Source organism: Eubalaena glacialis, chromosome 17 (assembly GCF_028564815.1).
Source record: "Eubalaena glacialis isolate mEubGla1 chromosome 17, mEubGla1.1.hap2.+ XY, whole genome shotgun sequence".
Classification (NCBI taxonomy): Eukaryota; Metazoa; Chordata; class Mammalia; order Artiodactyla; family Balaenidae; genus Eubalaena; species Eubalaena glacialis.
Genome location: NC_083732.1, coordinates 47,975,863 through 48,000,955, shown reverse-complemented (window position 1 = coordinate 48,000,955; position 25,093 = coordinate 47,975,863). Strand labels below are relative to the sequence as shown.

Sequence of the window (25,093 nt, the reverse complement as noted above, 5' to 3'; positions counted from 1 at the left end):
GGTATTTGCCTTTCTCTGTCTGACTCATTTCAATTAGCATAATACCCTTTAGGTCTATTCATGTTTTCACAAATGTTTATAATGGCTGACTAATATTTCATTATTTTATATACATGTACCATATCTTCTTTATCCATTCACCTATTGATGGACACTTAGGTTGTTTTCATATCTTTGCTATTGTAAATAATGGTGCAATAAACATAGCATTGCATATTAGCATTTTCATTTTCTTCAAATAAATTAGCATTTTCATTTTCTTTTTCAAATTAACATTTTCATTTTCTTCAAATAAATACCCAGAAGTGGAATTGCTGGATCATATGATAGTTCTATTTTTAATTTTTTGAGTAATCTCCATACTGTTTTCCATAGTGGCTGCACCAATTTCCATTCTCACCAACAGTGAATGAGGGTTCATTTTTCTCCACATCCTCTCCAACACTTGTTTGTTTTTTTTTTTTTTTGTCTTTTTGATAGCAGCCATTCTCACAGCTGTGAGGTGATATCTCATTGTGATTTTGATATGCATTTCCCTGATGATTAATAATGTTGAGGACCTTTTCATGTACCTGTTGGCCAGCTGTATGTCTTCTTTGGAAAAATTTCTGTTCAGGTCTTTTGACAATTTTTTTTAATTGGATTGTTTGGGTTTTTTGATATTAAGTTGTGTAAGTTCTTTATATATTCCAGATATTAACCTCTTATCAGACATGTGATTTGCAAATATTTTCTCCCATTCATGAGGTTGCCTCTTTGTTTTGCTGCTGGTTTCCTTCACTTGAAAAAAAAATTCAGTGTGATGTAGTCCCATTGCTTATTTTTGCTTTTGTTGCCCTTGCCTAAGGAGATAGATCCCCAAAAATATGCTAAGACCAAAGTCAAAGATCTGACTGCCTATGTTTTCTTCTAGAAGTTTAGTAGTTTCTGGTTTTCCATTCAAGTCTTTTTTCCATTTTGAGTTAATTTTTGTATATGGTGTAAAATAGTGGTCCAGATTCATTCTTTTGCATGTAGCTATCCTATTTTCCCAACATCATTTATTGAAGAGACTATATTTTCCCCATTGTATAGTCTTACCACCTTTGCTGTAGATTAATTTTCCATATGTGAATGGGTTTATTTCTGTTGTATTGATCTATGTGTCTGCTTTTATGCCAGTGCCATACTGTTTTGATTACTATAGTTTTGCAGTATAGTTCAAAGTCAGGGAGTGTGAGACCTCCAATTTTGTACTTTTTTCTCAAGATTGCTTTAGCAATTCAGAGTCTTTTGTGGTTCCATACAAATTCTAGGTCTATTTGTGTTTTTTCTATGAAAAATGCCATTGGTATCTTGATAAGGATTGCACTGAATCTTTATATTGCTTTTGGTAGTATAGGCATTTTAACAATATTAATTCTTCCAATCCATGAGAACAGTATAAATTTCCAACTATTTTTGTCATCTTTAATTTTTTTCATCAATGCCATAGCTTTCAGAGTACAGGTCTTTCACCTCCTTGGTTAAATTTACTCTGAGGTATTTAAATTGGTGCAATTGTAAGTGGAATTGTTTTCTTAATTTCTATTTTTGATAGTTCATTGTTAGTGTATACAAATGCAACAGATTTCTGTATGTTAATCTGTATCCTGCAACTTTGCTGAATTCATTTATTAGTTCCAATAGTTTTTGGTGGAGTCTTTAGGGTTTCCTGTTTATAGTATCATGTCATCTGCAAATATTGACAGTTTTACTTCTTTCTTTCCAATTTGGATGTCGTTTCTTTTTCTTGTCTGACTGCTGTGTCTAGGACTTCTATAATAAAAGTGGTGAGAGTGGGCATCTTTGTCTTGTTTCTGACCTTACAGGAAATGCTTTTAGCTTTTTGTCATTGAGTATGATGTTAGTCATTGATCATTGAGTGCGGCCTTTATTTTGTTGCAGTATGTTCCCACTATACCCACTTTGTTAAGAGTTTTTATCATGAATTATGTTGAATTTTGACAAATGCTTTTTCTGCATCTATTGAGATGATCAATGATATTTATCCTTTGTTTTGTTAATATTGTGTATTATGTTGATTCATTTGTGGTTGTTGAACCATCCTTGCATTCCTGGAATAAATCCCACTTGATCATGATGTATGATCCTTTTAATGTACTGTTAAATTCTGTTTGCTAATATTTTGTTGAGGATTTTTGTACCTATGGCCTGTAATTTTCTCTGTGTGTGGTGTCCATCTGGTTTTGCTATCAGGGTAAGTCTGGCCTCATAGAATGATTTTGGAACTGTTCCCTCCTCTTCAATTATTTTTAGAATAGTTTGAGAAGGATAGGTATTAACTCTTCTTTAAATGTTTGGTAGAATTCAACTGTGAAGCCATCTGCTCCTGGACTTTTGTTTATTGGGATTTTTTGAGTTACTGACTCAGTTTCATTACTAGTAATTGGTCTATTTAGATTTTCTGTCTCTTCCTGATTCAGTCTTGGTAGGTTGTATGTTTCTAGGAATTTATTCATTTCTTCTAGGTTTTCCAATTTGTTGGTGTATAACTGCTTATAGTAGTCTCTTATGATACTTTGTTTTTCTATGGTATCAACTGTAACTTTTCGTCTTTCATTTCTGATTTTATTTGGGCTCTGACTCTTTTTTCTTGATAAGTCTGGCCAGAGGTTTAAAATTTTGTTTATCTTTTCAAAGAACAAGCTTTTAGTTCTATTGATCTTTTCTAGTTTTTTTAGTCTCTATTTTTTATTTCCACTCTGACCTTTTTTTTTTCCTTCCTTCTGCTAACTTTGGGCTTTGTTTATTCTTTTTTTTTCTAGTCCCCTTAGGGGTAAGGTTAGATTTTTTGAGATTTTTCATGCTTCTTGAGGTCAGTCTGTATTGCTATAAACTTCCCTCTTAGAACTGCTTTTGCTGCATCCCATAGATTTTGGAAGGGTATATTTTCTCTTCTTGTTTGTTTCAAAGTTATTTTAATTTCCTCCTGATTTCTTCATTGACCATTAATTGTCTAGTAGCATATTGTTTAGACTCCACATATTTTTATTTTATCCAGTTTTCTTTTTGTAGTTGATTTCTAGTTTCTACCATTGTAATTGGAAAAGATTCTTGATGTGATTTCAATCTTCTTCAATTTACTGAGACTTGTTTTGTGGCCTAACTTGTGACCTCTTCTGGAGAATGTTCCCTGTGGACTCGAAAAGAATGTGTATTCTGCTGGTTGGGGATGGAATGTTCTGTATGTATCTATTAAGTCTATCGAGTCTAATGTGGCACTTAAGGCCAGTGTTTTCTTAGTGATTTTCTGTCTGGATCCATTACCATAAGTGGGGTATTAAAGTCTCCACTATTACTGTCAATTTATCTTTTTTATTTCTGTTAATATTTGCTCTATATATTTAGGTGCTCCTATGTTGGGTGCATAAATGTTTACAAGTGTTATATTCTCTTGTTGGATTGTCGTAATTATGTAATTATGTAATGCCCTTTGTCTCTCTGTTGCTATTTTTAATTTAATTTTTGAGTTGTAGTGTTAGCTTATTAATCTTCAATCATTCTTTTCTAATACAAATATTTAAGTACTGCTTTATCTGCATTCCAAAAACTTAATATGTAATATTTTCATTTTCAATCAATTATAAGTATTTCCCAAATTTCATTATGATCTTTATTTGACCCATGAGTTATTTAGCCTTTAAATTTTCAAATGTATGGTGTGGTTTAGTAATCTTTCTGTAAAATAGTTCTAACTTAATTGCATTGTTATCACAGAACATAGTCTGCATGATAAGAATTCTCTAAAATTTGATGAGTCTAAATTCTGTTTAGTTTTCATAAATGTTCAATGAATGCTTGAAAAGAATGGTTTTCTCTAATTGTTTGGTGTGGGAGTCAATATGTCAAGTTTGTTGACAGTGGTGGGCAAATGTCCTTTATTCTAAGTTATTGATTGTTCTGCTTGATTTATCAATTGCTGAGAATTGTTTTCATATTGGTTATAATAATGGTGGATTTTTCTCTTTTTCTTATAGTTTTTAGTATTTACTTTATATGTTTTGAAGGTATGTAATTATGTGCATGCATGTTTTGAACTGTTATTCCAAGGGAATTCAACCTTTTACCATTATATAGTGGATATTTTTATTTCTAGTAGTGATTCTTGTCTTAAAGTCTTGTTTTGTCTGAAGTTCCCATAACCACACCAATTTACTTTTCATTATTATTTTCTGGTATATCTTCTTCCAGCATTTTACTTTCAATTTTTATATCCTTATATTTTGGTCAAGTCTCTTATAAACAACATGGAGTTAGATCTTTTTTTAACCCAGTCAGACAAACTTAACCTTCTAACTGAAAAGTTTAGTTCATTGATATTTACTGAGATTGTTGATGTATTGAATTTCTCTTTACCACCTTATTTTTGCCCTTTTATTTGCCCTGCTTTTTTTGTTTATATTTTTCATTGCCATCTTTTGGATTGCTTAAGGTTTTTGTTATTTTTCTTTTTTTAACCTTTATTCATTTGGAAGTTTACACTGTATTTCTATTATTTCAGTAGCTGTTTAGAAATTTTAACATGTAAACATATTAAAGTCTAAAATGCTTTAATATTAGTTGTTCCAACTTACATGCTATTATCAGGAAACATTTTACTTGTATTCAAAATTGTTTTCATATTCCACAAATGAAACATTATTATTGTCATTGTTGTTTTAAATATTGTTTTATACAATAAGTATTTATCTAGATTTACCCACATGTTCACTCCTTTCTTCACTATCCTCTCTTTCTTCCTTCTCAGACCTTCCCTCTGGGATCATTTTCATTCTTCTTGAAGTGTATTCTTCAGTAGTTACTCTACTGATGGTAATAAACACCATATTTGATGGTAAACAGTTTTTTGTTTTCTGAGAATGTCTTCATTATACTCACATTCTTAAAAGACAGTTTTGCTGTGTGTTTACATTTATTTTCTCTCAGACTTTGAAAACAGTATAACACTATATGCTATTTTTCATTTTTGTCTTTGTTATTTGTTTCTAATCTGCTTTTTCTCTCTGACTACTCATTAAATTTCTTCTCCTTTGTTATTTTGCAGCTTCACTGCACTGTAACTAGATATATAGATATAGATATAGATATAGATATAATGTTTGCATCTTTCCTGCTTGGAACTTAGTGATTCCTAAATCATAGGATGTGTGTCTTTTATCAGTTTTGGAAAATTTTCACAGTTATCTCTTAGAATATTATCCATTTTTCATTTTCATGGCCACTCCTTCTGTAACTCTGATTACATGTATGTTGGACATTTGCTTTCATTTTATGATGCATGATTTTTGATGTCTCCTTCATGGTTACCATATCTTTGACATTGGTATGCATCTGGCCATTTCTGTAGGGTCATCCTATAATTCAGTCCTTCTCTTGAGTTGTATGGAATCTGCTTTTAAAACTAACCGAGTTTATTTCAATTATGCTTTTCAAGTCTATAATTTCTTCTTCAAATGTGCCTTATCATCACTGAGAGTCTCTAAACTCATACTTTCAGTACTGTTTTATGTTCCTTTAAACTTATAAAATGTGCTCTTTTTCTATTATATATTTGAATATTTGAATATCATAAGTCTTTGTATGTTTGATATTTGTTTATTTGTTTCAACTATTGGGTATTTCTGCTGATTCTCAGCCATGTTTCTTGTTCCCACATCTGTTTTGTAATGTTTAACTGTTGAGTTGTTTATCTGATATACTTTTATCTGAATGAATTCTCAGAGGCATGAAGTTGAGAGTTCTTTCACCCACATAAGATTTATACCTGCTTATGGAATCCACCTTTAAACCTATTATTTTCTAATAATTTTGTTTTAAGATAAAATAAGCAAATTTCCCATGTAAATTAGGATTTACCTCTAGTTCACTGTTCACTGAAGATGTGGCCCTTTTTGTTAGGTAGGGTCTTGGCTTCACATGCAGGTCTTTTATGTGACTCCTTACATTATATGGACACCAATATTTGTTCCCTGCTACCTATGAGGCCATTAAAACATAATCTCTGGATCACCAGAAATCCACAGGTGCCCAGAAAGCAGTCATGGACTTTTCTCCGAGGATTTATGCTTTTGTTTCATGTTTGAGTGCTGGGGATTTCCTTACTCTGTTGCCAGCTCAACCATGAAATGAATAGTTTTTCCAAACACTTTATATAGTATCTGGGATTATTCTGTAGTGTAAAGCTTTGCAGAGTATCAAGTTTGTAAAACTGCCAGAAATGGAAACCTAATTTATTCTTTTTAAATTTTGCCTAAATTAGAACAGTTCCTTTTTTAGATGACTAAGTCATTTTCTATCAAAAATTCTTTATAATAAAAATATGTTTCTGTAAAACAGAAAATTACAGAAACTTCATAGAAAGAGAATATTGCTGAAAATTTTACCACTTCCCCAAAATATTCATGTATTAGGTTAAACCATTCAAAATAGTCCTTCTATAGGTCAAAATTAACTTTACATGGTTCAAATAAATATTTCCTTCCAGTGTTTTTTTCAATAACTGTGTTATATAGTTAAAATAATAATTTATATATAATCTTATATATTTTTCCCTTTGTAGAAACATTTCCCCATTAAACTTCTCACAATAGCTTGCTTATGCAATACTTATATACATGATATTTAGCCTAATTGTTTTAATCATTTCCATATTTTCAGACATTTAAATTGTTTCCACATTTTTATATAGCTAATACTATCGTGAACATCTTTATGCCTAGAACAATTTTCTGAATTTTGTATTTTCTCTTAGAATGGAGAAATGGAAATGAAATTGCTGATTTAGAAGCTTAAAGTTTTTAAGAATCTTATTATCTACCAGCAAATTACACTCCCACTTGCAGATGTAAAATATCAGAATAGAATATTTGGAGTCTCTCTCAGTTTCCAATTTGGTATTTCAACACCTCATTAGAAAAGTCATGTGATGCTTTAGCTCTAACCTACATCTCACCTATTGCGATGTGTTCTCATTTTCATATTATCTGTTCTTGGTTTAAATATCTCCCAGATACTCACCCATTTTGTGTAATTACTGAAAGAATCTCATCCAACTTCCCTTAGGAATTTTTTCAAAAGTACTATAAAAGTCAAATTACTTAAATCTACCTAAATTAACTCTTCAAAGAGGTATGCCAATTCTCACCAAAGGCCTAAAATTTAGTTCCAAGCAAATGTCGAGATTTCATTTCATTTCCATTTGTGGAAACACCATTTTGTTCCTCTCTCCCAAATTCTTCTCTATGTAACAAAAAAGGCAATAACTCATACATTTTTTTCTCACTAGATTGTTTCAATAACAATAATAAGAGCTACTTTTTATTGGGTGCCTAATCTATGCCAGGAATCATGTTAGGCACTTTACATGATCTCTAATTCCCATAATAAACTTGCAAAGTATCATCATGCCCTCTTGATATTTGAGGAAAACTGAGTCTCAGAGAGGTTAAAGAGCCATGGAAAATAAAGGGTGGGATCAGAGTTGAAGTGGATTTGGCCAAAGTCAAGCCTTCCTCTACAGAAATATAAACACACACACACTAGTCAAAGTTATGGCTCAAAAAAGCAGGAGAGGGGGTCTCTTTTGTGCAGCACACCAGATGTCTTGGGGCAACAAAAGGAGTCATGGACATAATGGTTCACCCTTTATGTCATAGATAGAATTTAAAGGCCACTATAAAGAAACCTAGCTAACCAACCTTGTTAAATAGCTGCTGAGAAACAAACAAAACAGTTGAGAAAATGAATGCATAGTCTGAAGATGGTTTTCCCTGTGGCTTAGTTTAATCAGCTAATAACACCCAAGAACAGCACAGCTAAGCTAGTTTTTCATTCAATGCCATATTCAAGCGATGTTTCACAGCTTTAATAGCCCTGTCAACATTCATCAGGGAATCAGTGCAGCCCTCCAGAATCCTGCCATGAAAACACAGTGGCTTTTTTTAATTAGAGTTATGCAATCTTCAGCACACCCCAACTCTATGTTGAATTGATGTGTCTCACTCTCACCTTAAGCTCACCAAGATTCAGATGAGTCCAAGGGAAGCAGAGAGGGGTCAACATGGGCCCAGATGAACAAATGTATTTTCATAGGTTTCACAGTAAGCTTTTAACTCTTGATGCCATGGCTTTTTAAAAAATGAATAAATTATGGTAGGAAAATCTAACTCTCACCAACATGACAGTTGTTAGGTAATCTATATGCTGGACAGAAGTTCTGTGAAACATAGAAAAGTAGATGTAAGTTCAAGATTCTGGTGGCATCAAGGTTGCTATATGCGTGTATACCTGCACAGAGAATGTTATTCAGGCAGGAAATTGGGAGCCTAATTTAATTTGTTTTGTTATTTTTTTAAAAAATGATATTATTTACCAAAAGTCTTGCATCCATGTTATTTTTAAAAATATAATGAGTCTTCTATGATTATCATCCCTGGTTTTTGAATGGATCTGTGTACTCACTGAAAATCTATAGCTGGAGGTATTAGGAAAAAGGAGGGTATTCAACAGTAAAGTATAGACACTTGCTGCTTTTCCTAAAAATCGGATTGCAGAATCCTAGATACTTTGCTATTAAAACCACAATACATTGGGCTTCCCTTGTGGTGCAATGGTTAAGAATCTGCCTGCCAGTGCAGGGGGCACGGGTTCAAGCCCTGGTCCGGGAAGATCCCACATGCCACGGAGCAGCTAAGCCCGTGTGCCACAGCTACTGAGCCTGTGCTCTAGAGCCCATAAGCCACAACTACTGAGCCCGTGAGCCACAACTACTGAAGCCCATGCACCTAGAGCCCTGTGCTCTGCAACAAGAGAAGCCACCGCAATGAGAAGCCCGCGCACCACAATGAAGAGTAGCCCCTGCTCACCAAGACTAGAGAAAGCCCGTGCACAGCAACAAAGACCCAATGCAGCCAAAAATAAATAAATAAATTAAATTAATTTGTAAAAAAAAAAAAAAAACAAACATAAAACCACAATACATTATGGTGATGGTCACTTCTGGGTTTGAAGCTTCCATTGTCCATGAATTAAATGGAAAAAGTTTGTTCTTTTTATTTTTGCAATTCACTACTCAGGAGCTGTATTCAAAAATAAATAGCTCTAGGCAACTATAGGAAGAAAACTTCCAGTTGAACTGATATGAAACCCATTTGCTAAATACGGGGGTAAATTAAGTTTTTAAATTATACAATTTAAAAATAAATAGCTCTTACAATGGCAAGAAATAGAAAAATGCATACTCTGAATCTCCACCTATTAGTGATCTTTTTGCCACAGCTCTCATTTTCTCTAAGATTAAATAATATGTTAAACATGATTTGGTCTTTTTTTTAAGTGTATATTTACTATAAATCAATTATCTTGAATTTGATCTCAAATTTAATTTTTCTTCAAATAAACATATACAGCATCAAGTAGTATAGATATAAAAAAAAAAAAAACTTTCCTCACTTACTCTACTCAGAGTATGCCAATCATGAAATCAAAATTCTGTTTCATTTTTTAAAATAAACCAAAACTTTCTACAAAATGTTGCTTTCCAAAAATTCATGTACAAATTTTGACCTCACTTTTGTAATTTTCCTTGGCAAAATTTCTGGAATAAATTAATCAAATGCAACCCTCCACAGGAAAACACTTCCAGAAAATAACTTCCTCCACTGAAATGGAGTCTACAGAATGACAAGTGACTTCTCCACTTGACAATGTAAAATTTAATGCTTATTTGCCAAAATATTCATTTTTATTGATAAAAGGAGACTTTGACTGGCAATTCATTAGATATGTGAAATAATTTATTTCCTGTTATATCCCAAATATTCAGGTACAAATATATCTGACTATCTAGAATAGATGCGTTGGAAAGAGAAGAGCAAATCTGGGGTCATATTTTTATTCAGGGTAGTAATCTAAGAATATTCCTACCTTTTGATAAATTAGGTTTGAGGCCAAAGTGGAATAAAACAGGTAAAGAAATTAAACTTGTCAAATTTTTTGTAATCGTTGTAATGGGAAGTAACATCTCATAAACTTGTCTAGGAAGAAAATTCTGACCTCCTGTAATAAAGTCAATATGTGCAGAGAAATGGCATGAGTGTCAAATTAAGGGTTGATCTGTCTTCCCTGGAAGAAATACCAGGCCACCTTTGGTCAAGGACTAACTTCATAAATGATCCTAGCATGTAGTTACCTAACCTGTATGTTCTGAAAACTCTAGCAATGCTGCCTTTCTCAAAACATCTTTCCAGTGTCTGTTACTGGTACTTGAAATTCCACCATTAGAAAATTATTATCCTCCTTTCATGTTTTGTCCCATGCTAAAATGTAAATACTACAGAGAATAATAATATATGAAGCTTATCAGTCATTTCTGTCTTCATGGTGATGAGTTGTTAATTGAAGAGATAAATAAAGTTTGAAATAATCATCTGTAATGGGAAAGGAAATGCTAGTAAAAGGAGAAGGCCCTGGAAGATTCTGGAAGGCACTGGGAATTATGGGAGGTCACGGGGAGAGAAGCGAAGGCAATTTTTTAAAACTTTTTATTTTATATTGGAGTATAGTTGATTAACAATGTTGTGTTGGTTTCAGGTGTACAGCAAAGTGATTCAGCTATACATATACATGAATCTATTCTTTTTCAACTTCTTTTCCCATTTAGGTTAGTACATAATATTGACCAGAGTTCCCTGTACTATACAGTAGGTCCTTGTCAGTTATCAATTTTAAATATAGGGAAGGCAATTAAGCCAATGGAAGCTTCACAGTTTCTAATTAAATGGAGTTATAATCCTCCTGGGGCATAGCTGCATTGGGGGAAATGTTGCTGGTTGGGTCAAACTCTGCTTCTAAGAGCTAGGAAAATAACACAAGTAAGGTCTTTTGAAGCAGAAAATAAAGTATAAAATAGCTAAGAAAACAAACCGTCTTTTTTTTTTTTTAAATTTATTTATTTATTTATGGCTGTGCTGGGTCTTCGTTTCTGTGCGAGGGCCTTCCCCAGCCGCGGCAAGCGGGGGCCACTCCTCATCGCGGTGCGCGGGCCTCTCACTATCGCGGCCTCTCCTGTTGCGGAGCACAGGCTCCAGACGCGCACGCTCAGCAGTTGTGGCTCACGGGCCCAGTTGCTCCGCGGCACGTGGGATCCTCCCAGACCAGGGCTCGAACCCGCGTCCCCTGCATTGGCAGGCAGACTCCCAACCACTGCGCCACCAGGGAAGCCCACAAACCGTCTTTTGATTTGAAAATATGATCCTCAAAGAGTCAGTATCTACAGACATCTGTAACTGCAGCATTTCTTTTTCTGTGTCTACAACATGGTTAGAAGGCAAGAAACCCAGCAGCCACTCTTTCAGAGGAGGGTCCAAGGGAACATAACATAAGTATTTCTCTAAGTGTGTTCCATGGAATACTTAAGTGGATAGATGCTAGAGTGATGAGTGGGAGGGAGTTCTTTAGATAGTAAGTTTGAGAAAAGCTTTATACCATAGGTCTCTCTTAAAGGGTTAAAACATGTGTGTGGCAGGGACTATTGCATGTTCATGAAAATCCATCTCCTTGTTCTCCAGATCACATTTCCCAGCATTAATTTGCAGTTAGGTGTGGCCATGTGCTGGGTTCCAGACAATGAGATGTGCTTTCTGGGTAGAAGTCATGTGTACTACTCTCTGGATTGGCCCATAAAACCTCCCATGCACCATCTTCCTTGCTCTTTGCTCCTTCCAAATGTCTGGAATGGAATAAATCTGGGGTGATTTGAGGACCTCTTCATTGAGGATGATGAAATTGATGGACGGTGAGTGGCTTTATGAATTACCTTTTGGAGGCAGCCGCCTAATCAAGAGCTCTACTGTTGGACCATGTCATGAGCCAGAAATATATCTTATAATGTTAAGCCACTGAGATTTCAGTATTTTTTCCTATTACAACGCTTTAGGTATTTACCCTAACTAATAAAATGCTTTGCATCTTAAACGTTTGAAAGGCACTGCAGTTAAAAAATCATATTTACTTTTATTAAACCCAATTTTTCCCACTGATTTAATCACAGTACCTTTATGGTTTTGTTTTGTTTTTACTTTAACAACTATTAGCTAGTAGAACTATTACTTTTTTTATTGGGGAAAAACTATGTCTTTCTTTAGGGAAGACTCACTAAGCCTTTCTTCACTCCCTCTAGCCTTCTAGAAGTTTATTCTAGCTAGAAGAGAAGTTTATTCTAGGTAGAAGAGGAGAGGACTAAGAAACAAACTATGGCCAGGATTATGGGAATGTACAGCACCAGGGATTTTAATTATAAACTCACCCACAGAGCCATGTTAGATATTCCAGTGCAGAATTAACTAGGTGAGTGCAGAGAACAGAGGCATATGGTCTCTGAGGAAGCAGCTCAGAGACAGCCTCTCCCACAACTGGGAGCTGGGCCTGGCCCAGGGGATCTTTGCCTTAATCCACGAGGACTTTGGTGTCAAAGAGACCTTCTTCAATTTCTCCAAGAGGGAAGTGACTGACCCCTTTTGACCCTGTTCTCATCAAGGTGAAAATTTTCCACCTGGACAAGTACAAACAAGTCAAGGTGCCCATGATGTACTGGGCAGGCAAGTTGGCCTCCACAGTTGATAAGATTTTCGTTGCCACATCCTCAAACTGCCTTATTGAGGAAATGCCACCATGCTGGTGGTCCTCATGGAGAAGATGGGTGACCATCTTGCCCTTGAAGACTACCTGACCACAGACCCGGTGGACACAGAGTTCAAAAACATGAAAACCAGAAAAATGGAAGTTTTCTTTCCAAAGTTCAGATTATATCAGAAGTATGAGGTACATCTACAGGGACTGAGGAATATGTAAAACACAGCATGGAAAGGCGATCAGCACAATCCAGGTGGTGGGGAATAATTTGCAAGAGAAAAATATTCCATTTCTTTGACAAATTAGTTATAAGGGAAAAAAGGAAGTGGGAGTGGTCTATATATTGAAAAAGCCTTAAGAAATATATCTGCCATTTGCAATGTGTCGTCTTTATCTAGACCATGATTCAAACAAACTATAGTGAAATATGACATTTGTGAGAGAATGATTTAACAGTGGATGCTATTAAGTATTCTTAATAATATATGACAATTGTATTGAATTTATGATCATAAAAAGTCTTTAGGGACTTCCCTGGTGGCACAGTGGTTAAGATTCTGCGCTCCCAATGCAGGTTCCTGGGTTCGATCCCTGGTCAGGGAACTAGATCCCGCCTGCAGCAACTAAGAGTTCGCATGCCACAACTAAGGAGCCAGCGAGCTGCAACTAAGGAGCCCGCCTGCCGCAACTAAGACCCAGTGCAACCAAATAAATAAATAAATATATATATATAAAATTTTAAAAAAGAGTCTTTATCTTCTAAAAAAAGGATGAGGTACATGAACTGCTGAAGGAGATGGGAATCAGCAGAATCTTCTCACCCTGGGCTGACCTGCGTGAACTCTCAGTTACTGCGAGAAATATTAAAATAACCAAGGTTTTACAAAGAGCAATGATTGAGGTTAGTAAGGAACTGAAGCAGTGGCGGGAAACCTGTCAGAAATCACTGCTTATTCCATGTCTTCCATCATCAAAGTGGACCGACCATTTCATTTCATGATCTGTGAAGAAACCTCTAGAATGCTGCTATTTCTGGGCAGGGTGGTGAATCCAACTCTCCTGTGACCTATGACATGCGTGAGTATTTAGAACTATAGCAAATGTTGCATCCAAGGTGTTTGAACCTACACAGGACAGTGGCACTGGGTGTCGAAAAGCGAGGGTGTCCCCCCTTGTCCTCAAATGCTAGTTTGAGTCGTTCTGCGATAAATCTGAGTATTAAATTCAAACTTATTTTAAGGAGAAAAAATAAAGTAAAAGGAGGGGAAAAAGCGAGAATCATATATAGAAGCTAAGGATTAGTGAGAAGAGACAAGTGTGGTGACAAGGTTCTAATTTTTTTAAATTTTGCCTTACTTTCCTCTTTTCATATAAGGAATCATTATACAGGAATAGTAATTACTAATAATGGCCTTGTTCAGTTACTTTAATAAAAATAACTATTGTGATCTTGTATCTATTAGGACTCTATCAGAATGAGCAACTCAAATGAAGGGGATTTATTGGTCTCAGAGGCAGGACAAACCTTAGTACTGGTTTGCTCCAACTGCTCTATGATGTCCTCAAGGACGGGCCTTCTGGCCTTGCTGTTCTTCCTCCTGTGAGATTAACAGCATTTTCAGTTTGCTTTCCATTGTGGTAGCAAGAACTGCAGTGGTTCTACGGTTTGCATCCATACATCAGAGGAGAACTTATTTCCCCCAAGAAAACTTCACCCACATTTTGTTGATCTAATGTAGGTCAACACCCCTTCTTTTTTTTTTTTAACATCTTTATTGGAGTATAATTGCTTTACAATGCTGTTTTAGTTTCTGCTTTATAACAAAGTGAATCAGTTATACATATACATATGTCCCCATATCTCTTCCCTCTTGTGTCTCCCTCCCTCCCACCCTCCCTATCCCACCCCTCTAGGTGGTCACAAAGCACCAAGCTGATCTCCCTGTGCCATGCAGCTGCTTCCCACTAGCTAGCTATTTTACGTTTGGTAGTGTATATATGTCCATGCAACTCTCTCACTTTGTCAGCGTACCATTCCCCCTCCCCGTATCCTCAAGTCCATTTTCTAGTAGGTCTGCGTCTTTATTCTCGTCTTGCCCCTAGGTTCTTCATGACCATTTTTTTTTTTTTTTTTAGATTCCATATATATGTGTTAGTATACGGTATTTGTTTTTCTCTTTCTGACTTACTTCACTCTGTAGGACAGACTCTAGGTCCATCCGCCTCACTACAAATAACTCAATTTCGTTTCTTTTTATGGCTGAGTAATATTCCATTCTATATATGTGCCACATCTTCTTTATCCATTCATCTGTTGATGGGCACTTAGGTTGCTTCCATGTCCTGGCTATTGTAAATAGAGCTGCAATGAACATTTTGGTACATGACTCTTTGAATTATGGTTTTCTCAGGGTATATGCCCAGTAGTGGGATTGCTGGGTCGTATGGTAGTTATTTTGAGTTTTTTAAGGAAGCTCTGTACTGTTCTCCATAGTGGCTGTATCAATTTACATTCCCACCAACAGTGCAAGAGGGTTCCCTTTTCTCCACACCCTCTCCAGCATTTATTGTTTGTAGATTTTTTGATGATGGCCATTCTGACCGAACACCCCTTCTTGTACCTGCACAAATTCCAGTGTTTGGGAAAATGCCGTATACTGATTGACTTGTGTTTGCATAACCTGGACCAGTCACTATGGCAAAAGGGACCATCTGATTAATTACACAAGTCAGGCCCCTCACTTGTAGCTGGTGGTAGGTTAAATCCTTCCCCACACCATATGGCTGTCACACAACAGGGGAGAGGTGGAATTATTGGTGAAGGGACAGTCACAGATCAAATTTTGAATAAATTATATAATAATAAGAGTTAACACTTACACACCAGACACTTACTATATACCAGGCACTATTCTCACAGATCAAATTTTGAATAAATTATATAATAATAAGAGTTAACACTTACACACCAGACACTTACTATATACAGGCACTATTCTAAGTGTTTAAATATAAAATAAAAATATAAGTAACTCATTAAATTAGTTAACTCACAGCAACATCATAAAATAGGCACTATATTAACCTCACTTTACAAATGAGGAAACTGAGGCATAGGTAGTTTTTTTTTGTTTTGTTTTGTTTTTTGCCCAAAATCAAAGCACGTGGGTAACAGAGCTTGGCTTTGATTCTAGACAGTCAAGATTTACATATACATATGTAAATATACTCTTAATAATATGTATAAATACATTTATACTTTTACACACACATGTATGCTTATATACATATTTATACCACATACACACACTCACTCACTCACACTCACATATTGGGTAAGTCCAGCTCTTCAGATCTTATGATTATAACAAAGGTGCCACCTGGTGTTAGAACCCTCTAATTGCAGAAAAAGCACCCAAGTGGAAATGAAGACCCTCAAACAATAGAAACTTAACTTCAAAGTAGTCTAAAATCCTAACATCAGAGCTCTGTCTCTCTCTTTGAGTCATCCTTATCATGCCCGAAAACACATTTAACCTTTCACAGTGTTGCTTCCAGCTGGCCCTGCATACTTATTCTCTATATGACTGTGAAAACCACTCCTGAATGGGAATCATTTCATTCTCATGTCCATGGAAAGAGCATAACATGTAATTTTTTATTTTGGGGATAAAATGAGTTGTCCTATATTACACACCAAGTCCTCCCATCTTTAGCACCCAGTCCAGCCCTGTGCATATGTCTGCCTGCCCCAAGTGGCTGACTTTGGAGGCAACATGGTACTTTTCTTCCTCTTTCAGTTAGTGGATAAAATGTGATGACTGCAAATCTTTCCCAGGACATGGGAGTACATTGTGGCAGAATCCCTGTTTAATTTCTCTAACTGCTTTGTTAAACTTGGGACTTGATATTGGTCTGACATAGTGGGGGAGCTCTCCAGGGATGATACCTTGGATGGAAACCCAACCCTGTGTTTTTTCTTCTCTTTCAGAACAATTAATTCTAGATTTTTGAAACTACTTCCATAATTAACCTTGAATTGAAACAAGGTCACCAGGAGTAGTACCCTCTAGCCCACACCTTCTTGTCAGCCCACTGTAACTTACCCAGTCAGAATTTCCTCCAGTTAATGATTTAATAAGCCTTCTGGTAAACCAAAGGAGCAACTTAACATGCTCACACTGACTCCTCTCCTTAAAAGTGCTATTAAATATAGAGTGCCTGCCTCACTCTCAAGGGAGCACCCTGTTAAAATAAATGATTAGTTACTATATACACACACACACACTCATTCACACAGACTCACACACAAGAGTCCAACACTGTAGGCTTAACCTTTGGGCTGCTGAACATCACGTTTCTCATAGCACGTAAGGTGTTAATAGTGTGGTGTTATTTCAATGCATTTAAGTGAGCTGAAAGTTTTTGGCAAAGTAGAACATTCTCTTAGTTCTCTTTGTTCAAGTAACAAAGGTTGCATAAATGCAGATTACACAATTTCACAGCCGTATAACATCAGCATGTTTTTAAAAAGACATGAAAGAGAAGGTGCTGAGCAGAAGTTCACTGATACATGGCAAGCAGTGTGGTTTTCAAAGGTTTTCCCTTGAATCAGTATCTCATTAAATAGTTTGGCAATAAGGATTTATCATAATCAGTGTGAACTGCAAATGTTCCAAGGTCATGAGCTTTTCAGTGGGTAACAAGTGTCATTAAAGGAGCCTCCATTCTACTCAAAAGCTGCTTCTGCTCCTTTGGTCTGCTGGTAGACCCCAAATCCTTGCTTCCGGGAACTTAGGTCCAGAGTTCTATACACAAGTCAGGGATAAAGAAGTAATGATATTTACATACTCTTTCTTTACATAATCTGGAAGACTCAGAGTTCAAACTACCTATTCTAACAAGAGACTATGAAAATATTTCTTCAACACCAGTGAAAATTCTGCACTTAATTAACATTTTTATTTCTTAATCTTTTCAGTTCAGCTGAGTTTTCTTTTTGGAGTAAACTCTTCCCCTTGATTACAAGGGCCATTCATGAACCTACCTGTCAGGGAGTCTTCAGTGTTCTTTTGTGGGCTAAGATACCATATCACCCCACTACTCCTCCTACCAGACCCAGTCCTACCATCTCCCTTCTGCCCTAGACTCCTTGTACAATAGCCAAGGTCTGAAGACCTGGATTCAAGTTCTAAAATGAACAAATAATGAGGGCACTTTCTGCCATGATGGAAATATTCAATTTCTTGCTTTGAGCAGTAGACAGAAGAGTTTATAGACTTTTCAAAACTCATTGAAATAAATACTTAATACCTATGCTCTCTTTGTATATAAATTAGACCTCAATTTTTTTAAATGAGTAAATAGCCTCTATACCCGTTAGGAAATTCTCTTTGGGGGACATGATTTTATTGCCCTCTATGGAACACCCATCTACCTGGGCAAAACTGAAAGAAGCACAGGCCTTATTTTCAAGTTGGGCTCTGTGACTATGTGTTGATGATGGAGGTTCCTAAAGAGAAACCTTAGTGACTCATGACCCAAGTCCAGAGATGACACCACCTTCAGGGTAAGAATGTCCAATGTGAAGGCTTGCAATGTCTCCCCTCTAAAATGCCTCGTATTCACACACAGAATGTTATGACTCCTTAGACATGGTAGAAAAAGTAACTTCTGCTGAAGGCTCAGTCTTGTAACACCCAAAAAAGTCCTGTGAGGAGAAGGTATAAGGAAGGATCTAACTCTAATTATGCTGCCATTCCAGGACCTGCCAGCCTGCCTCTCATTCTGGTTACCTCCAAGTAATGGCAAGCATCTATTGAGCACTATGTACTAGATGTAGTTCTAGATACTTGACTTGTAATAACTCACCTAATCATCACATCTTCTTTAGTTGGTACAGAGGAGAAGAGTAGAAGGACGGAAGGTGCTATGGTGTGATTGCCTTACCTACCTCGACAACTTGATCTTCTTTCTCCTTTCCCACCATTTCCTCATGAAATCAAAGAAATGGGGATAAACATGATCTCTGAAGTGCAAGTCAAGAATGGAAACAGGAGGACAAAGGCAGTCAGGAGCATAGGTCACTTCCACAGTTAGAATCAGAAGGAACCCCAGGAGTGGCATGTGAAGGGCAGAGAAGTATACTCTACCTTGTGGGCACATTTCCTGTAGAGAATTTAAAAACAATAATAAAGCTGATCTGCTCTTTATTATCACCATGTGATGATAACTCTAAATAATATCAATGAGAAGTTACTGTTTCCCCCCAAAATCTTTTGTCTAAGTTCTAAACAATTATTATAGTTTCCATTGAGTTTTACCATTAATATGCAAACCTGAAATTAGTACATTTTTATTAGTTAGTCTTTAGTAGTTATTGTATTATGCATAAAGTTAATTCAGAAAACTCCTAGTTATATAGTCAGCCCTCAACACATGTGGACTAAGCTACACACATTTGTTTTGAGAGTAAGTTGGTAATAGTTCAGAATCAATCTTTCAAGCTCACTTTGGGCACGGTTCACCTCTCCAACCCCATGGTACTACATATTACTGTGTTTATGCAGTAAATAAAAATAAACAAGGACATCACAGTGGTTGTAAAGGCAAAGAAAGAGAACTTGAAATACTTTAATTTGGCATTCGGTGTGGGCACTTGAAGTTTTTACTTTTTGGAACTTTCAGAAAAAGTCAATTCATTCATTCCAGTATTACTTCCTTGTTGGAAAATGCTGCAGAATGTAAGTATAACAGTGAAAAGGCTTTCCCAGGGAAGAGGAAGCTATGCCCACAGAAAGACACAAAAGAAAATATGGTACAAGAGAATCAGTTCAAATTTTATTCTCTCTTTGATGTAGTTTTTCTTTTCTGTTATTTTTTTTCTGATGTAAAGCTTTAGATGAGATTAACCAAACACAAAAATATTTGCAAACAACCAGCATCAGCTTTGAACAATGCATAGTGAGACATCAAGCTTTAAAATGGATTTCTTTAGACCGCTAACACAGATCGTGTAAGGCTATTAACCACGCAACAAAAAATATAGGGAAAGGGACATTTCTTAGAAAACAGAATGAAATTTCGAAGAATGCCAGGAGAAACCACAAAAAATGCAGCTCTTACATTGCCAGAAGCAATTAAACAATAACATATGAATCCCACAATCATTTTCACCAAGAACTAGACACTTATTCTAAAGCCATTGGTCAAAAAACGTCCATTTCCTTTGTCACTTAGCTATTTTTAAATGATTTTTGCAGAAGAATTAAAACTTTGGAAGTTCTTACCAGAAATAATAGAGATTTCTTTTTTTTTTTTTAACATCTTTATTGGAGTATAATTGCTTTACAATGGTGTGTTAGTTTCTGCTTTATAACAAAGTGAATCAGTTATACATATACATATGTTCCCATATCTCTTCCCTCTTGTGTCTCCCTCCCTCCCACCCTCCCTATCCCACCCCTCTAGGTGGTCACAAAGCACCGAGCTGATCTCCTTGTGCTATGCGGCTGCTTCCCACTAGCTATCTATTTTACGTATGGTAGTGTATATATGTCCTCTGATAAATTTTCTAGTGAAGATATTTTAGTGGAGATATTTCTGCTGAGAGGTATTTGAAAGGCATATACCCAGAGAAAACCATAATTCAAAAAGACATATGCACCCCAATGTTCATTGCAGCACTATTTATAATAGCCAGGTCATGGAAGCAACCTAAATGTCCATTGACAGATGAATGGATAAAGAAGATGTGGTACATATGTACAATGGAATATTACTCAGCCATAAAAATGAATGAAATTGGTTCATTTGTAGAGACTTAGATGGATCTAGAGACTGTCATACAGAGTGAAGTAAGTTAGAAAGAGAAAAACAAATATTGTATATTAACACATATATGTGCAAACTAGAAAAATGGTACAGATGAACCTGTTTGCAAGGCAGGAATAGAGACACAGACGTAGAGAACAAACATATGGATGCCAAGGAGGGAAAGGGGGGGTGGGAGGAATGGGAGATTGGGATTGACATATATACACTAATATGTATGAAATAGATAACTAATGAGAACCTGCTGTATAGCACAGGGAACTCTACTTAGTGCTCTGTGGTGACCTAAATGGGAAGGAAGTCCAGAAAAGAGGGGATATATGTATACAAATGGCTGATTCACTTCACTGTACAGTAGAAGCTAACACAACATTGTAAAACAACTATACCCCAATAGAAAAAAAAAAAAAGCCACTAGAAATGTGTCTGAATGAAAAAAAAAATGAACAGTATTGCAATTTCTAGAATATTGTGATTGGGATTTTTATGAATTTCTACCAAATTTATCCTTATGTGTGAGACTTTTCTATGTGTATACATGTTGTTTCACATGAAAAAAAATTGAAATTAATAAAGTGTTCTTCCATAAGATAGGATGGCAAATCTGGTCATACTATTTTTGGAATGTGAATATGCAAAGAAGATAAGCTTGTCATTGACAAATTTGCAGAAGTTAAAGCTCAGAAATAGAAACCGTAATACTATTAATCATTACAGTTTCAGAAAAACACAGGTATAAGGATTTTCCCTTCCCCCCAAAAATATATTACTATAGTTAAAAGTATTACTCCATTACTTTTTCCTTTTTGTACTGTATGTAATATTTATTTTCACTAGTATGATTATATACATATACATCAAGAGAATTAAATTTTCACGGTGTTTCTTTTCTGGCTAGTATTATTATTTAGCTCATTAATTAGTTTAGCATAGAGAAGGAAGATTTTTTTTTTAAATAATCCTCTGTGAGTGTTAAACATACTACAAACATCACTGAAGCCAGTTATAAAAAGCCAGGTATAAAACTGGAAGTGAATTGTGGACAGCCCTGTGGTCTGACGTCCTTTTTTATTATCTAATATCTAGTGTATTATAATAGCTTCCAACATTTTAAAATATTTCCCTTCACTCCATATTTACCCTTTATATTCCTGTCAGACCCATCAACCAAATGTTCATGGTGAAAGTCAGCAGTGACTCCAAAATTTGTATATAAGAGGAGCTTTCTTAGAAGTGTCCATCTGCTTGGAGGGGACATCAGAGGCCTTGTCTAAGGACGAATTTGCTTAGCAAGGGCAAGGGTTTAACTAACATGTTTATTTAGAGGCATAGGAGGTAGGGAGGAACAGGTGGGGAGGAGTCAAAAGCCAGCTTTCCTGACTACTGCTGAGTGATAGCATGGAGGTGTACTAACTCCACAAGTCCAGAGATCAGGAAACCCAGGTGATATCCAGTATATCAGCTAATCATGTGACTGTGGACAAGTTTTTACTCTCAGTCTCCTCATCTGAAAAATGAGGGGGTGGGCCTAGATGGTCTTAAAGCCCCTTCCAACCATAACATTCAATGGTTATGACTCATTTGCCATGGCAGTCTTCAACTATGGATGGCCCTAGATTTATGCCAAATTTACATTGCATCAAAGTGGAGAGACAAACAGCCACGGAGCCAGAGACTATGAGTTAATCGGCAAGCCACAGTTGGATAAATGAGAAAGTATCAGGTTCCTGTTTAAGAGACCAGGTGTTTTACATAGTGTGTGTTGTTCTTCCATAAACTTTGGCTTCTTAGATCATGTCTACGTTCACAAGTCCTTCTGTAAACCGTGTCACTATCAACTGAGACAAACACTTAAGTTTTCTATTTCTGTGTCACCTGGAACTCCTTTAATCCCACTGGACAAAAATTGGGTAGAAGTAATTTTAAAAATTGCTGCATATCAGTCTAGTTTACACAACAAATATTTCCATATGGGCAGGAGCCAGTTTTCTGGTATTTGGAGGACAGGCCAGATCTCAGAGTGGTCTTTTAACTCAAAAACCAAATGTGGGGTGAGCTCATTCACTGGAACTTTGTTAAGGAGAATTCATTTCATTTCCTTGGCATAAATTAAGCTGTAGTGAGCGAATGAAAGATTCCACCACCTTTCACTGAGATGGTAAATTGAGCTCTGCAGTGGAGGTCAGAAAGAGACCTGAGCCCTCTGGAGAATGTGGAGGAAGTGGGACCCAATGGCGTGTGTTGGTTTCCTGGCTGGAAGCCAGGGAGAATCAAACAAGTGGCCAGTGAAACTGCAGGCCGACATCCTTCAGTGGGAGAAGAGCTAGTGAGAATCTCTGGATCCTGCCCAGGCTGCAGTGGGGGAAAGAGGAGAAGGGAGAGACTTGTCTACAGGAGAAGGAGGTGTGCCTACATCACAGCCCTCTTCTCGGACTGGAGACACCCCTACCAAAGGCAAGGAGTAGTCCTGGGGGCCCCTCTGTCCCTGGTGAGTGCAGGCAGGCTTCTGGGGCCTCCAGGCAAGGAAGAGCCTCCATTGCCAGCTCCTCTGCTTGTTGAACCCTTTGAATGTGGATGTGCCATGGGCTTTCTCCTCAGACTTCTGAGCTCCTCAGAGCAGCTTCCAACTCCCACATCTGTAGTCAGTTGTCATCTGTGTATCGCCAAAACTCCTCACCCGCTGCTCAACCCAGACCATTCTCCTGTGGGCTATACTCCAAACCCCAGCAGCTTACTGTACTTCTCCACACCTTTAGGTACCCCCAAATCCTATCTGAATCCAAACTAGATATCTGCACACTCACACAAGCCCTGTGTCCTCTCAGAATATGCCACCAACACCCTTTCACTCACCTGCCTCAGAAACCAGAAATTCAACCTCATCACAACCCCATCCAATTAGTCACATCATCATATAGACTTCATTTCCTTACAGTCACAAATTTATTTTTCCCTCTCCATTCCCACCACCACTGAATTAATTCAGTCCCTCACCATTCATTTCCTGGAGTAGTGCACCACCTCCAACTTCCAATAGTTACCCTGCTGCCAATCTTGTTCCTTCCAATCAGTTCTCCATATGCTCACAGAATGAGCTTTCAGAAATGCATATATAATCCCGTTACTCCCCTGCTTAAAACCCTTTGATGATGCCTAAAACAAAGTCAAAAGGCAAATGATAAAATGGGAGGAAATATATGCATCACATATGATAAAGAGTTAACATCCCTAATATATTCAGAGTACCCATATATTGGTGAGAAGACAAACAGAAAAATGGGCAAAGGCTATAAACAGGCCTTTCATCCACTAGGAATGAAATGATCAACAAACCTATGATAAGAACCTGCTGTATAGCATAGGGAACTCTACTCAATACTCTAAAATGGCCTAGATGAGAAAAGAATCTAAAAAAAAAAAAGAGTGGACATATGTATATGTATAACTGATTCACTTTGCTGTACACCTGAAACTAACACAATATTGTAAATCAACTATACTCCAATAAAAATAATAATAAAAATAAAAACCTGTGAAAAATGTGTGAGCTCTCATCGTCAAGCAAACGCAAATCAAAAGAACAATGAGATTCTAATTTTTCACCTTATAAGATTGGCACAAATTAAGTTTGAGAACATCTAGGAAGATGTGAAGAGGGTGTGAGGACTTATGCATTCTCATATATTTCCACAACCTTTATGAAAAGTAGTCTGCCAGGATACGTTCAAATTTAAAAAGGAATGGAACATTCGGGGCAGCTATCACACCTAGAACTCTTTCCAACAAAAAGAAAAGTACCAATATGTAAGAATATTGGTATATGAATGTTTATTACAGCACTGTTTGTAACAGCAGAAAAACTAGAAACAACCTGAATGACCTTCAATAGAAAAAAAAGTTAAATAAAATACATTCATATTATGGAACAATATTATGCAGCCATTTAAAAGAAATGAATGATCAAAATGTATTATCATGGAAGGGTACCCATAATGTATTATTAAGTTTAAAAAAGGCAGGTTACAAAGCAATGTGTATAGCCTTATCTTGTATTTGTGAAAATTAAGCAGTCATATATTTGCACATATTTATTTTATAATCAAGATGTGAAAGAATGTATACTACGGGGGAAACGGAGGTGGAGGCTAGAAGAAGAGATTTTTTTAAATATAGCTCTGATTGTTTAACACTCATTTCTCCTCATCCCAGGACCCTGTGTATTTTCTTCACAGCATGCCTTCATCACAGTCCATAAGGAATTTCTTATGTTTATTTCTAACATGGGCTTTGTCTACCTCTTTCCAATAGAATATAAATTTTGTGAGAACAGAGACCCTTACCCAACTTGGTAACCACTAACTCCTCAGCATCTTACAGGGCCTGGCACTTAAAAATACTTATTGATTCCATATATATGTGTTAGCATACGGTATTTGTTTTTCTCTTTCTGATACTCCAATAAAGATTTTAAAAATAAATAAAATAAAGTTAATAAGCTAAAAAAATACTTATTGAATTGGTTTATTAATTAATAATGCAATGGTTTCTGTAATTAAAAAAAGAAATTAAAAGGTCAAACTCCTATAAT

The 25,093-nt window shown here is 36.2% G+C and overlaps 1 pseudogene; it reads left to right on the top strand.

Moving 5' to 3' along the window:
* The window catches only part of LOC133077041 (protein Z-dependent protease inhibitor-like), a 76,278-nt pseudogene extending 62,541 nt beyond the window's left edge, over positions 1 to 13,737 (top strand).
* Positions 13,738 to 25,093: the final 11,356 nt, after the last annotated feature.